This window comes from Ascaphus truei, chromosome 3 (genome assembly GCF_040206685.1).
Source record: "Ascaphus truei isolate aAscTru1 chromosome 3, aAscTru1.hap1, whole genome shotgun sequence".
Taxonomy (NCBI): Eukaryota; Metazoa; Chordata; class Amphibia; order Anura; family Ascaphidae; genus Ascaphus; species Ascaphus truei.
Genome location: NC_134485.1, coordinates 294,251,830 through 294,267,648, shown reverse-complemented (window position 1 = coordinate 294,267,648; position 15,819 = coordinate 294,251,830). Strand labels below are relative to the sequence as shown.

General features: G+C 42.7%; 1 protein-coding gene across 7 annotated transcripts in view; it reads right to left on the bottom strand.

Moving 5' to 3' along the window:
• The window catches only part of PCDH9 (protocadherin 9), a 2,211,246-nt gene that overhangs the window by 1,770,752 nt on the left and 424,675 nt on the right, over positions 1-15,819 (bottom strand). The gene's annotated exons all lie outside the window — the stretch shown is intronic.

The following is a 15,819-nucleotide window of genomic DNA, read 5'->3' as shown; positions in this document are numbered from 1 at the left end:
CATAACCTATAATTAAAAATAAAGCATTTTTTGCTACTTATTGTACCAATGAGACATGTTCATTAAATATTGCTTTACAAGAACAATTACCCTTGATTTACTAGATGTTCCATTCACAAACTGTAGTGGTTCATGTATATATTTCTGTTTGTGTCAGGCTTTCAAACCTAAATTGTAAAAGCTAATTATCTTAAAGCTATAGTTCAACTAAGTTAACATTGTGATTATGTTAGTTAAGTTAGTACATTATATATTTTTTTGTGTTCATCATAGTTAGACTTACTGTATATTATGAAACAATGACTATATATAGAATAAACACATGACTGGGGGTTTTCATATTATTGCAACCCAACTCTGCTGCAAGGCGAGATTGCTCCTTTAAAGCAGAAAGTGAAAAAAGTAAAGGAGGTGCTTATAGTTTACCAGTTTTACTTTAATTTTAACATTATTCCTTGCTAAGTGAAGGCATATAATAATTTCATTGTGCTTGAAAGTATCTTATGGAATAGCACCATATAGTAAATATGAGTCTATATGTGCTATTATCTGTGTCTGATGAAAGAAAATAAGGCAGGTTTGGATTACATCTTGTGTTTCAGATTTATGCCCCAAGGTACACAAATGGTGTTAACCCAACTGGAACTGAATGGGTATTGTAGAATATATAGATATTATAGACACACTAGACTTTTTGCGAAACATGTACATTTCTGGCATAGTATGTGACCATCTGCAGATATAGCAAGACTTCTTGTCTCCGGTGCCACTGCTGAAAAAGCAAAAATACTCAGCTCCGGAGACAGTTTCTGCTACGCCTGCTTGGTGGGGATCCATGCTTCAGAATCGGACACCCCACAATGATCAATCTGTGATACAGGGGCAGCCACGGGCACTGTCACACAGCTTGCCCTGATGCCGGAGACCATAACTACTGTAAATAAGAATACTATAAGTCTGTAAAACATTTATTGCCAGGATAGAAAGGAAGTAAAGTAGCACACTCACAAAGGGAGCTAGATTATGCGTATTTGAGAGATACTATCTAAGATGGATCTGTGACGGTAAAGGTTTACCCAGGTCACTAATAAAAGTATTTGGCCCGGCTGGGTGCTCCTGAGCCATATTGGGGAATTGTAGATTGTCAGCTCTGCAACTCCAGTAATGGCAACAACACTGTGATTTCAATAAAAATTAATGTGTGTCTCCCACCAGGTATAAGGTGGCGAGACTAATGTGATTTCTAAATGAAATGTATAACTGTGGCAGTGTTTTCCCGTAACTGTATAAAGGAAAAAATGGTTTTAAAACCCAGCGCTTGGCAGCATAAGCAAGCGGCTTTTAGCTAACTTTAGCTAGGAAGCTCCTACAGCCCTGAGATTTGCTGTGAGCACCGTTCGGGTTAAATCATGAAAAACCATCTAACATAATTTTTATAGACTTCTATAAAAATGTATGAATTAAAGTCCCCCTATTTTAATTGTACCAATATGTTAGGCACATAGGGATTTTCATCTAAGACGCCAGAAACAGAGGAAACACTTTATTTGTAATCACTCGTTAGAAATGTATGGCAGGAAATTCCTGCAAGGTAACGGCGCATATTCAGCCCTGGACTTCTAAAGCATCCCGCTGGCTCGATGCCACAATATCTGGAAAAAGTCCGGAGTTGAAAGGTGCTGACGTACTAAGGTGTCAAGTGGGGTTGTGTAACACAAGTATCCCTATTTTAGTAAATGACCGGGCAAATGGGCCTGATGTCCGGCCAGCTCAGACAAAATGTCGCCAGGTAAGGGGGCCAGGTCTGGTATGCTAAGCGGCAAAGGTGCGAGGTTCGCGCATGCCCTTAGCAAACTAAGAAGCCCTCTGCCAGGTTTTGCAAAGTATTGGCAACTCCGGAATAGGTTGGGAATATTATTCCCACGGAGTAGATTGGCTGTGCAGGTTAAGTATAGGGATGTCTAGTGTATAAAAAACCCTGCAGCCCATCGGGAACCAGATTCACCATGTAACAAGATTCATCCAAGATTAACATCGTAACAAAGATTCGTAACAAGCTTCAGTAGTTCGTAAGAACTAAGGTTCCCAGATCCAACACCACAGCGGCAGAAAGAAGGAAGCAGCTCCGGTGGAGTAACAGCGGTTGCGAGCAGCGCCACTGACCGAGGACTGCTTTCCAGCTCTATTTGCTCCTGGGAAATTGTGTCTAGAAACTTTATTTCCAAAGATTTCGTTTTGGGAACAAGATTTTTCGTTTGCCCCTGCCCAGTAAGTGTATTTTTAGTATAATTGTATACTAATGTGTGTATGTTCTGTTCTGTTAATAAATCACAATTTATTTTATCTCTTTGCTTTGCTCAATCAAATGATCCGGGTATTAAGGTGTTAAAAGTGCTGGTCTCCCGTGATACTCATCATTATAATATAATATCGTAATATCTCTCAATTGCGCATGATCTAGCTCCCTTTGTGATGTGCTACTTTACTTCCTTTCTATCCTGGCAATAAATGTTTACAGACATACTATGTGGCACACACTTCTCTCCTTTTCTTCAATAGATTTATGTGGATGCAGGTTATCCTCTAAGAACCTGCAGATCTGCCACAGTCAACATATATGCTTTTACATCATTTATGGACACATATGTGGACACATAATACCATTGATATATTTATGGACATTTGATTGCCGGTATACATTGTATTTTTTTGGGGGGGAATACTGTATGTATACGTCATTCGAGTAGACACGCTCTTGCTTATGCACACAGTATTGGCATTATACATTGTGTATATTATATGTATCTTCTACTAATGGACCTACAGATTATTATAACTAGATATAATATAATTCTAGTGTTGGATATCTAGCTAGCACTGACTGTTTTTTTTTTCATTATCAAGATATATATCATCAATATCTTCAGACCTTGTCAATTCACTGCTGTGAATTATCTTTTGTGTACTGCGGTTGCAAGGTTCTCTTCATTTCTTCTTGCAATATGTCTGACCCACTGCCATTTTCATTGATTTACACGGTTGACGATGTCACAGAATTTTTTCTGGTTTTGAACCGATTCATTATCGCTTGCATTATTGGCACTTGCCAGCCGCACATGCGTGATTGGTGCTTGCCAGCCACACATGTGCGATCGGCAGTTTTCAGCTGCTCATGCGCAATCGGCAAGTGCCGATCGAGCATGTTAACGAGCTACTGGCCAGCGCCGATCATGCATGCGTGGATAGCAAGGGCCGATCAGACATGCTGCCCCAAAATTCTGACATCCTGTGATGGTGAGGAGGTAACCCGTCTCTTAATAAAGGTCAAGCCCAGTTTTGGTTACCCCTGATCCAAGAATAAGTGTTCAAGAGTGTCAGCTCTTGAGCCCAGTTACATATGCATAATCTGTCATTTATGTTCCTAAAGAATTTGTGTGTTTTTATATTTCCAGGAATGCAAGTGAGCAGGGATTGCAAGGGCATGAGTTTCAAGGGGGGTTTTGCAGAGGAATTGTTGTCCGAATGTGCCTAGGTAGTTGGGGTCCGGAGTTGTCGGTTCCCCTAAAAATGTACCCAGGAATCATGCCTGTCCTGGCAATATCTCCCCTTGAAAACGCATGCACAATTCACTGCTAGGGTTCCCTGCTTCAGCATAGCCAGAAAGGTAAATGGGCCAAAGGGATGAAAAGTGTCCTTGTAACTATAAGGGTCTCTAGGTTAAGGGGGATACCCCAGTTAATGCGCAGGTAGCCCAGAACCTATTTTGGGGTTCATGGGTACTCCAGCCATATATAAGTTTGTGAGGGGACTCTCAGAGTCCAGTCTATGTCCAGTAAAACGTGTGTGGGGAATAATTGAAATAAAAGTGCATCTTTCTATTCTATTCCCCATACCCAGAGACTTAGACAGGTATTAAGTATATTTTATTAATACTGTAATAGTGCTGTTATGTACTGTTGTGCACTGTATATGATCTGGGACTTTCGGGACCAATGGCCCCACAGACTGTCAGGGCTACCAAGTTGGTGCCAGTAAGTCTAGTGGAAATCGGAGTTCAAAGTAGCCAGAGGATGCCAGAGGTGTGGAAGCCATTTGGGTAGCAGGGAAGGGATCAAGTACCCACATCCTGTGAACAATGACAGTTGTCCAGGCTGCTATTTGTTCTGCCAGAACTGGAGGAGCCTGACCCAGTGGCAGAGGTGGCAAACTTGCGCATGTCCCTTGGCAATTTCAGATTTCCTGCTGACTCGGCTTTCTAGACCGGCTTGGCTACTGAGAATGTTCCACGCGCTGATTGATATTTTGTGAATGAATCTCCAAATACTATAAGAAATCTCTGAGACAATCAGGTTTGAGATTTCCAGCGGTAGAAGTGCGGGCGGGTTTTTCAAAGATGCTTTTGTGTGAATAGCAGAGCAACCGGCTTTGATTTAAAGTTAAAAAGTCTGCCCGCCAGAGACTATGTCCCGTTTTTAGTGGCCAAGTTCTAATAATCAAATGTAGCAGTCACGGCTAGAACTACAAGCTGATTTTAGTTCCAGGAGTTTGGTACTATCCCCTGGTGAAAAATAGTCCAAGTTCTCAGAAGAGAAGGGAACAGTGGCAGGTGGAACTTCACATAGATTTGGGAACCAGAGGATTTCGGGATAAGTCCCGGTCAGGGTAAAACTCCTATTTAGAGTTCCCTGCACCTACAGTAGAACAGTCTAGTTTTCAACCCCTAGTCCCCCAGTAAGTGTGCTTTTCATCTGTGTTTTGTGTTTCACTGTGTGTATGCCTATTTCTGCAAATAAATTACAATTGAGTTAATTATCTTATTTTGCTCAATGAATGATCCTGGTAAAAAGGTGTAAACTGCCTGGTCTCCCATGGCACCCGAAAATGTCTATTTCCGGCTTAATCGGAAAATCTGCCTCTCTATTATTTTTTTCTGTTTGCTGTTTCCTCACTACTTGGTAAACCATTCAATTCTCTCCAACCCACACTCTCCTTCTTTCCACATTTCTTCATCTCTTCTCCCTTCCACCTATACCTGAGAATGACACTACACCACTCTTTACACACCTCCTGCCCAACAACTTCTACAACCCTCAATAAAAAGCACCCCATAATTCCTCTTCCCACCTACTCTCTCTGTCTCTACTCCTCTTTATTTCTGCTGGTGATATCTCTCTTAATCCCGGACCCAGCCATACACACCTCTTCTCGCTCAGGCCTCCCTGCCTACTCTTTACTTGCTACTGGTGTTAACCCATCTAATTAATATTGACAAACCTTAAAACTCACCTCTCAAAAGAAGCATCCCAATAGGCTGGACGCATGGCTACTGTCCCACACTCAGTCATTCCTACCAACCATTGTTGCCAAGCACTGCCATCTACTATACTTATGCACCATCCAAGCCAGGTACTGCCATTTACTGCACTTTTCCCCTCACCTGTTGTGTTTTTAAGTCTCTCAACACACTATTTAGAATGTAAACTCTCCGGGGCAGGGATTCCATTTCCTATTGTATGACTTTGCTGTGCTTCTTGTATTACACTAATTTGCTCTACTGTATTGTCTTTGTAAAGTGCTGAGTACACTGTCAGCGCTATATAAATAAAGATATGCATACATACAGTACATCCCTTCCCCTCTGTGATAGGCTGAGCGGCCTCTCACTCACCCAGGAAATACTGAGGGAGGAGATTTTAATGGCAGTGGAGGCAGCAAGGAGAGAAGGAAACATGAGATGAATATGGGAGAACAGAGTGTAGCATGCACAGAGAGGAGCTGACACAATAAGGCAGGAATTGCAAAGAGAGGGGATGAGAGAGTGCAAAGAGGAGCAGGCATGATGTAGGGTGGAAGACAGACAGCAAGGAGAGCAGAGGAGACAGAGAGACAGCAGAGAGCAGTGTGCACATTGGGAGGAAAGACAGCAAGATGAATAGGAGGAGGAAACAGAGAGAGCAAGGGGAGGAGGATACAGATACGTAGGTGAGGAGGGAGTGTATAGGGCACAGAGCACAGCAGTCAATAAGGCAGGGAGTGTAAAGAGATGTGGGGAATGATGGATGAGGGAGGGGAGGAGAGGCAGCAAGAAGGGTAAAGGAGAGAGAGAGCAAGGAGAGGCAGACACAGGGGGGAAGACAGGGTGGAAGAAGGTCCCCCTGAGGACTGAAACGCCAGACATATGTGTGAATTTTGGACCCAATAAACCACTTTTTGTGATTATCTTTTGTGCTTTGTTGGTATATTGGATCTCTAGGGATCATTACAGACTGTAACTATTTACCCTTCACCGTTCACCACATCTGCCTCTGCTGAGGCCTTTTTTTCAGTGTTTGCTACCATTCTCTCTCTCTCTCTCTCTCTCTCTCTCTCTCTCTCTCTCTCTCTCTCTCTCTCTCTCTCTCCACGGAGGCGGTGCGGTGTGCTATGGCAGTACTCTGTACTCTGTTCACCAATGTGTGACATATGCTGTTTTATTATTATTACATTGTGAGTGCGCATTTTTAGTACTTATATAAAGACTTACCTTTTTATTATTGATTTAAAACCAGAGACATAACACAAAACACAGACAAAGCTCAGTTTTAGCACATCTAGTGAGACTCATACACGGTACAGTGCCTAAATATATATGTATAAATATCTAATAAGTAAATGGTCTTTTAGTTTGACATTTTTGGCCAAAATTGTTGTAAGCCCCTGAGCCAACGGCACGGCAGACCACATATCAGGGGTCCCTAACGCTAATATAAATTCTTAATAACCTGTGTAATAACAGGAAGAATGATTTATAGTAAATCTGTCAATATTAGTAGCAAAGTTCTAAGTCTGACTGAAGCTTTTATTAACCTGTACATTACCAGGAAAAGCACTCTGTATTAGAGATGTCACAGCCAAACTGCAAGCAGGCAAGTTCCCCTGAGTGGAAGTTGCTATGGAGTGAGCCCATAACCATTTAAGTGTGGGAGGGGGTGAGCTTAAATTAAGTAGGAGGTTGCCAACCTCCAATCAGCCATGACTAGCTGGACAAGAATTGTAAAACATACTGGACACCTAACAAGCTCCTATTAAACCCCCAAAATACCCACAACATATATATAAGCATATGAGTGTCAGAGGAGTGCTACTGAGCATGGCAATATATATTTAAAACCAGAGACATAACACAAAACACAGACAAAGCTCAGTTTTAGCACATCTAGTGAGACTCATACACGGTACAGTGCCTAAATATATATGTATAAATATCTGATAAGTAAATGGTTAGGGACCCCTGATATGTGGTCTGCCGTGCCGTTGGCTCAGGGGCTTACAACAATTTTGGCCAATAATGTCAAACTAAAAGACCATTTACTTATTAGATATTTATACATATATATTTAGGCACTGTACCGTGTATAAGTCTCACTAGATGTGCTAAAACTGAGCTTTGTCTGTGTTTTGTGTTATGTCTCTGGTTTTAAATATATATTGCCATGCTCAGTAGCACTCCTCTGACACTCATATGCTTATACATATGTTGTGGGTATTTTGGGGGTTTAATAGGAGCTTGTTAGGTGTCCAGTATGTTTTACTTTTTATTATTGATCAGCACTATGGGTATATTCTTTGTCTTTGCATCTCATCACTGCAATATCATCTGAAATGGAATGTATCAATGCCTGTGTATAGAAGACTGCACACATCCCAGTTACCTGTTGTTGCCCATATACTACTTTCATCTTGTGAGTAGGCTGCACACACGAGCCAAGACAACCTGTGAATTGATTCACATTTAATTTTATTGTCTGCACTTAGATTGTTTTTCTGTTGTTATTTTTCCTACATGCTCCCCCTGGGATGTGAGAAAAAAAATAATTAAATTGTGACAGTGCTAACCAGGTAATTATCACACAGAAACACATATTGATTTTAACAGCAGTTTTTGTGCAATAGTGCCCTGAATGGCACTATCGCAGTTTAAGGAAGAACACCTTAAGCCACTTTTATGCTCTATGGGTTTGCTTTCCACTACACTGACATGGCTAACAAGTATCTATCGTGAATAAATGCAACGATAAATAAATAAGCAAAACCAATATCAAAATAAATGGCGTAAACCCTCATTGGAACCCCCGCACTTTAGATTAACGCCTAGAATTACCTTTGGGCATAGAGGAGTTAAAGCCTAAGGTACAATTTAATGTAGGGTCATCTTGGCCTAATTTTGATATAGTACATTATAAAACATATAATTGGTGCATTTGAAAACAGAACTCAGACTATTAGTATTTATTTATTTATAAAATATTTTACCAGGAAGTAATACATTGAGAGTTACCTCTCGTTTTCAAGTATGTCCTGGGCACAGAGTTATTTTGAATCACTTGTGAGAAATATCCTTTATTTTTCATTTATAGTGAGACTTCTGAAGGGCAGGTAGAGAGATTGTCAATCATTTATTCTCCACCACATAAAATAATCAGACAGATACATCACCTTCTTGGAAGACCGATTACATAAGGAGAGAATATAAGGCTAAACTTTATGTTATAATGTTTACAACAATTTCCAGTATAAACATTAAAACATAACATTAAAACTCCTACAGTATACTTGTCTGGTTTTATTTACCACCCTTTGCAATAGGCTTCAGATAATAGCTCATCATTTTAATATAGAAAGCCTGAAAAGGACAAATATGTATTTCATGATCAAACAAAAGTACAGTTTTTGCTTTGTGGAAACATTTGAATTATCATATGCATAACTATACCTGTCAGAACAATCTTACAAAAAATTGCAAAATACTCTGTGAACCATGATTTGTATGGAATGGTAAAAATGTGCCCAGAGGACATTTCAGACCATAGATATAGCTAAGATCAACATTGTTATCAAAAATAACGAAATTGTAAGAGAACAGTAAGATACAAGAGTTTGTCTTTCCTCTTCTGTCTCACACAATGTAGTCAATTTAATCTGGATACAAAACATTAGCTCTGAAATTAAGGCAACAGTTTTTTCCCCATGCAACTGAATATATTAAACATTTAAGCCACTTTACTGCCAGTCATAATGATTTTTTTTAAATAATTGATATATAGCAAGTGTACCTGAAGGCATATAGACATACAACATTATTTCAGGAAACAATGTCTGCTAAACATTTTTTTTATACATTAATGAAATTCTCTTTGTTCCATAGTACATGTAATCTTGGTAAATTGAACAAAGCCATTAGCATGCATGGAAATTGTACAAACCTTTAAAGGGAAAAACAAATGAAGACAGCACTATTTTGGTCAATGTTGGTGGATAAAAGCATTTGTACTGTAGTACTGTGGAATAATGGAAGTTTCTGTACAATTGGGAAAGCGTATCTACAGTATGTCCAGGAATTTTTATTTCTCAAGAGGGTTTAAATTACAAAATAGATTTGATGGGAAAGTAATTGTTTACTAACCTCAAAATGATTTTATTATATGTTTTTATGCTGCTGACAGAGTATGCAGAACTGGAGATAGAGCTTTGCAGACACAGGGGATCCCCAAGACAAATAGTTTGACAGTTATTGAGTCTTGCCCAGTCATGGTCAACAGAGATGGACAAACATTTTTTGTGGATTTATATCCACCTCTGATTGGGTGATTCCTTTGGTCCACGGATTTCCATGAATCAGTCTCAAAAAGGGCAATTCGTATTGCTGAATTTTTTTTTAATCAGTAACAATCCAATCCATGGATTCCGCAATTCATTGGAGGATTTTTTAAATCCGCCAATGGATTGAGGAATCCACACATTGGTTTCTTAAAAATCTGTGCGTATTGTATCCAATGGCGGATTTGGAGTAATCCGCACAGATTAAAACTGGAACAATCCATCAACGAATTTTACACCGCGGAACTGATTTTGAATGGAAAGCTTGGGAAATGGATTTGACAGTGTGGCCCATCTCTAATGGTTATTGGTTGACATATAGTGAAAACAGCAATGTTATCTCTTTTTCTGTTTCAGTAGTTTCTGGGAATATTTTTCACAGTGGCCCCAAGTTATGGGTGTAGCCCAGGTATGCTAAGTGGCCTGGGCGTCAACCTGACCATGCACCCTGCCCACCGGAAAGCCCTTTTGACCGGTCTTATGAATTTTGGGGGGCACTTGGCTATTCGTGGGTTTTTTTGTTCCCACAAGGGGATTAAATCCACATGTTAAAGATAGCTTTGGACAGTCTATAACTGTGGCTTCCCAGTTATTCCCAGTGTGATTCCTGAATTTTAATCCATGATGTAAAGATGCAAGACTTTGTTCCAGTACAGCAGCAACCAGTCCAGGAGTGAAGGGGTTAATAACCACATAACCACAGGACTTTTAAAACCAAGACTGCATTTCTTGCGCTTGCAAGCAGAGGACAATTTCTTTTGTTTCAAAGGACAATTTCTTTCATTCCCTGATTCCCGTAAGTGTTGTTTTCAAGTGTATTCTGCAGATGTTGTGTGTTTGTCTATTAAGGAAATAAATCACAATTTATTTTGCAACTTGTTCTGTTCAATCAAGTACCCAGAAATATAAATGTGTTGATAAAAGTTGGTGTCATCATGACAAGCTTTTAAAAAACTGGTGGCAGCTGGTGGGATACTGATTGAACCTATATTGCAGTTTCCTGCGGGCTCTGTAATATAGTGAGGACTTTGTAGCTTGCGAGCTCCTCAGACAAGTAGCAACTGACACACACTTGTAAAGATCACGAGAGACTTCACTGTTCCCTTCACCCGTACCCCGATCGCTCAGGAAGGTTCAGGTCATGGACCAGAGAGAAAGTCATGGAGAGATGTGCGGGGTATGGCTTACCGACAGATGGGCGGTCGAAGGCACAACTGGAGGAGGATTTGGAGCATCATGAGGACCGCAGGCAAGTCCCCTTAGTTGCTGTGTTGCCTGACGCTATTCAGCCCGGAGTGCAGGAGGTCCCTCCAGCTACGGGGCTGCAAGGACATGAGGAGAGTGCTAGTGACCCCCCGGTCATGGGTGGCTTGGCGCCAGGGGTTGCGGATGAGATAGCAGCTGTGGCTGCTGAGCGTGCCGTCCCTGGGCTCACTGCACTTCTGGCTACATGGGGAACGGGTGTTAGCACTGCGGAGCGGGTACAGCTCCTGACAGCAGTGCTCGGAAGAACCCACAACTCCTACCTTGCAAACGGGGAACAAGGTCTTTCCCGGGCGGATCATCACAGCTTCAGCAAGATCGTGGATGCACAGATGACCTCGATGCGTTCCTGAATGACGCAGTGTTCCCGGTTCCGAATTCCAAGAAGGGACTGGGTGGTCAGAATGCGACCACTGTTATCTGGCAAAGCCAAATGGACTGTGATGGGTATTCCACGCGTGGATGCCTATGACTACGGTCATGTGAAAAGCAAGCTGCTAACCCAGTATGCCCTGACCCCAGAATCTTACAGGGGCAAGTTCCGGATGGGGGTAGTACTCCCCGGAGAGTCATACAGCACCTATGCCAGTAGGATGGCTTTGCACTGGACTCAGTGGGTGGAGGGGAATGGGGTTACAACATTCCATACCCAGCTGGACTTATTCTTTCAAGAGCAGCTGCTGCAGCAGCTTCCCACAGATGTGAGGGGATGGGTCTATGAACATAAACCTCAGACCTATGAGGATGCAGCGAGAATGGCAGATGAATATGTGGCCAGCCGAGTTGCAATGAAGGACCCTGTAGCACCCAAAGGAGCGGGCCGTGCGGCCCAGGGCACTAAGACTGTGGCAGCAAACAGCGCACCCAAGGCTGCAGAGTTCAAGCATGAGAGGCGGTGTTATTCATGCAATAAAGTTGGACATCTCAGGCCAGATTGTCCGGACCGGGACCGGTCCAAGGGACCCCATCAGGGGCAACGCTCACCAGCTGCGAGGCAAGTCACCCGTATGTGACTGGCACACACAGAGGAGCCAAGTACAGCCGTGGAACCCGCCCACAGAGGGATGCCCAGCGTTGAGACTGCACTTGCCACCTCAGGACCAGCAGCGGCGAGCGGGGGACATCAGGTTGCTCCAGTCGGGATGTAGCCCAACGATGTCCGGCAGAAGCATCTGCGGAAGGTGACTATCGAAGACCGGCAGGCGGACGGCTTGCTAGACTCCGGTGCCACCATGACTCTGATTCGCCCTGATATGGTGCGGCCAGGGGATTTGCTCCCGGGCACCGGGATGCAAGTGACCATGCCAGACGGAGGACCGCGGTCACTCCAGGTTGCCCGGGTCTTTTTGGACTGGGGTGCCGGACGTGGCATGAGGGAGGTGGGGTTTTTGCCTGGGTTAGATGCTGAGGTCTTGCTGGGTAACAACGTTACCTGTGTTTTTACCACTGAGCTGGCACCTGTTGCAGCGATCACCAGGAGCCAGTCAGCAAGGATCGCAGCAGAGCCAGCCTCTGTCCCCCTGCATTTGGGACCTACAGTTCCAGTAGTCTCTGCAGAGACCAGACAGATAAGCCAGACTCCGTCGCTTTCTGACACTGACTTACTGTTCCCTGTACCTGTTCCCTGTCCCCCTGACACAGATGTGACCGGGGGGTGGCCAGAGTTAAGTGCCCAGTTTAGGGATGCGGTGCGATCTGATCCCAGCTTGGAGGGCATGAGACTGCGGGCGTCCGAGTCTAAGCCAAGCAAGGGGTCTGATTACTTCTTGTGGCACCACAGGCTCCTATACAGAGATAAACAGAAAAGAGAAAAGAACCCACTAATAGCACTCAATACCTTCAAACAATGTAATATGAAAATCTTAAAAATACTCTTTAATTCTGAACTAATTAAAATGATGGGTATTAAAATCCAACAAGGACACACATATATATAAACCCTAAGATGAGTATATAAGACACTCCGAGTTATAGATGAGTTGAAAACAATTGAGGTGGATTAGATCAACTGTTCCAAGGGAGCTGATATGCAGTATTCCCTAATTGTGGTTGTTTAGGTGAGAGCAAGGGCGGGGGAGGGCTAGCACAGCCTGTCTGAAGTGGTAGACAGGTCCCTGGGCTGTTGAGGGGTTAATGAGGGTGAGAGTGTAGTGCAGATACGTAGCCCTAGATTCTATGGCAGTATAATGAAGTTATGCACCTGGTAATAAGTGCATAATTCTATCCGGTCCATACTGCTACACACTCATGCACCTCACCTGATGTAACTAATAATCCCTTTGGAAAAATGCCTAACAGACAGCTGATTGAAGTCCTAATGTAAAGGGCCAGCTGACACAGGGAGAGTTGTAATACAGTGGCTACCTAGTCCCTGTAGATGGTGGGGCTGTTGGTATGCCTGTGCACATATTCATGAATGTGCTTCCACCGTCAGGGACGCTCGTGACACTAAACTGAGTGAGTATGCAAGCCCTGCCTTACCCTGCGCTCCCTGAGTAACCACAGAAAGCTCCAGCCCGGTTTGGAGGGGAAGTGTACGCGTGCGGTCTGGCAGCTGCTCGTTCTGCGAGAAGGAAGGCTGCCATGTCAATACTGACCGCGCACGTGCACGTGACGGGTGCCGACGTGCGCGTTTCATGGATGAAACGCTTTCTTAAGGCTGCAGTGTGCGGGGAAGATCCCAGTGATAGTAATGTGATTTATATATGCCTGGATGTGTTTCAATTGGTTGGCAATTTCACCCTAGAGGTCTGTCTGTGTAGTGCTAGTATTACATACACATATACAGCACTACCTGAGAAACAAAGGCAGCTCAGAGACACTTATGATATTTGTCATCACAAAAAAAAGTGTGCAACAGTATAAGGGTAAAATAGTCTACTGGTGCACATGCTGGTTAGACTGTGTGTTACAATACACACAGATTCTAATGAGTAGTGATGAAAGTAATGGGGTATAAATTCTCATACTGTACCCCAGAGGCTAAGAAATAACTTAGACTCTAATCATTATGGGTGAAATGTAAATGTAATAATCAGAGTCAGCATACACATCTACTGTGGATTGTACTCACAGTGGTAAGATGCAGGTAGATGTATTTAACCAACCTGTAGATGAAATGTATAATTAATAAAGTCAGGCTATTCTTTGCCCATGTTTACAGTGTGGTAACAATGAGATGATATGTTTTATGTACAATGAAGCTGCAATATGCCACAAACGTCATAATATGTATATTTGGAAAACCAAAAAACAGGTAGGTAAGTGAGAGAGGATCGGGAGGGGGATGTGAACTATGCTGTAACGGGAAATGGGTGAAACTGGGCCAACTACAAAGCAGGGAGGGTGGATGTATGCTACTAATGTGTGTATTAACCACATAAGGGTTGATCTTAAATGAATGGGGTGAACAGGTACCCTTCATTCAAACCCTTGGTTGACAGCGTCTGTAATGTGTATATCCACTTTGCCTCCTTCTGTAGAACAGTGTCCCAGTACCCATGCCGTAAATCCATAGAAAACTGATCCATACCAATGAATTTAATAAAGGTTTGATTACCCTGATGAACTGAATTGATATGTCGCGATAAAGGTTTGTCGGTCTTATTGCGTATGGAGCCAATATGTTCCAGGACCCTCACCTTCAGGGAGCGTCGGGTATTTCCTACATATATTTTGCCACCTTCGCAGATGGCTTGATAAATGACACCAGAGCTCTGGCAATTTATAAACTTGCGAATGTTGTAGGTTTTGTTCCCTATCTTTTTTCTGTGATCGCTACACCTATCTTTTTTCTGTGAAGGTTTTGTTCCCATTCCAATTCGAGAATTTTTTGGTGATAAGCATGTGATCACATGCCTTACATTTACCACATTTAAATGTCCCCAATGGTTTAGGAGGGAGCCAGGTCCTATTGACCTCTTCAATTAAGTGACTCCGGACTAGGACGTCATTGAGAGTAGTGGCCCTCCTACTGACCATAGATGGGTAATCATACAGAAACTCACTGATGATGTTATCCGCCTTTAGGATATGCCAGTGTTTGCTTATGATATCCCTGGCATGTTTCCATTGGGCATTAAATGTGCCGATAAAGCGTACCACTTTGTCTTGGATTTTTGGAATCTTGTCTTGTAACAAAGAGCTACGTGTCGTGTACTTGGCCCTTTTGTATGCCATTTTCACTGTACGTATGCTGTACCCACGTTCGAGAAACCTAGTGGCCATAATGTTTGCTTGTATCTCAAAGGAGGTATTGCTACTGCAGTTCCGTTTCAGTCTAAGAAACTGACCAACCAGAATCCCATTGATCAATGATCTGGGGTGATGGCTGCTAGCAGTGAGAAGACTGTTGATGGCCGTGGCTTTTCCGTGGATAGTTGTGTCAATGATGTTATCACTACCTCGAGAGATACACACGTCTAAGAATACAATGGTGTTAGGATTGTGTTCCAAAGTTAAATAAAGGTTTAGTTCGTTGGTATTGAGGATCCCAATGAATTCCAGGAGTTTCTCAATGGAGCCATTCCACAACATCATCACATCATCGATATAGCGCACCCATATATCGATGTGTGATGTATATGGCTCCATTTCCTCTGTGAAGACCAGCACTGCCTCCCACCACCCAAGGTATAGATTGGCGTATGATGGAGCACACTTAGTACCCATGGCTGTGCCTTGAATTTGATGATAGTAGGTATTGGCAAACAGGAAATAGTTGTGGGTGAGTACAAATTTGATTAGCTAGGCCATGAATACATTGTGTGCTTTGTAAAATATACCTCTAGTATTGAGGAAATACATGACTGCCTGTATGCCAGCATCATGTTTGATGCTGGTATACAGTCCTTCTATGTCCATTGTGACAAAAATTGTCTCTTCTGTTATCTTGATGCCATCAAGTCTCCTTAGTACGTT